The 763-nt window shown below is 35.1% G+C and overlaps 1 pseudogene; it reads left to right on the forward strand.

The window, feature by feature from the left end:
• The first annotated feature begins 324 nt into the window (after positions 1–324).
• LOC149190539 (U2 spliceosomal RNA) lies at positions 325–382 on the forward strand (annotated as a pseudogene).
• The last annotated feature ends 381 nt before the right edge of the window (positions 383–763 follow it).

Here is a 763-nt window from a genome sequence, read left to right on the forward strand (position 1 = left end):
AAAACAATTTTCTTGGAATTGACATAACATTGTGTTGCAACTAAGTTTCTTCATATCAATTTGAACCAAACATTGCCAAAAAGAATTAAAGTTATAAAGCTTCATTACAACTAATGAGGTAGTGCACTCACAAAAAAAAAAACATTTTAGCACAAATTTTCGCTTTCATTTCTGTTTTTTTATGAAGGCTTTAATTGATCTTCTCACACCTTGTAAGTGATTCATACTCCAATTAGCTATATTTAAACTAACATGTAGGTACTAGATATCACGTAGCACTTGTTATAATAATATTATATTTTATTAGTTTAAGTTTATTAATCATCAAGTATATTATCGGTTCTTATTAGTTTAATATTTGATATGTGGTTCATAGAACCACATGATATTAAGGAAGTAGAGATGGAGTATGAGAGGTTATTTAGGGTTTCTTTATCCTACATAGTTTTGGATGGTGTCATTATAGGTTGTGAGACTGAACTACTCAAAGCAGGCAGGCCAAGTAATTCAGGTGATAAACCCATATGTCACCATGACGATGGACATTGGTGGCTCTGGGATTGGATTTTTGATGAATGATCAAGCCTATGCAACAAATTATCAAAGGCCTCCGTGGATGAGTGGAAGCTTGAACCCCTAGAGTTTTCCTATGATTGGGCTTATGGCGGATTGGTAGCCATGGAACAGTCTGTCTAAGAGTTCTAAGAATCGATGCACCAGTGGGTTATCTGCAAGCTCTGGGTGCTCGTGAAAGGTAAGCCCA

This window comes from Pinus tabuliformis, chromosome 3_1 (genome assembly GCF_031772625.1).
Source record: "Pinus tabuliformis cultivar Carrire ecotype Pingquan chromosome 3_1, CPIR1, whole genome shotgun sequence".
NCBI lineage: Eukaryota > Viridiplantae > Streptophyta > Pinopsida > Pinales > Pinaceae > Pinus > Pinus tabuliformis.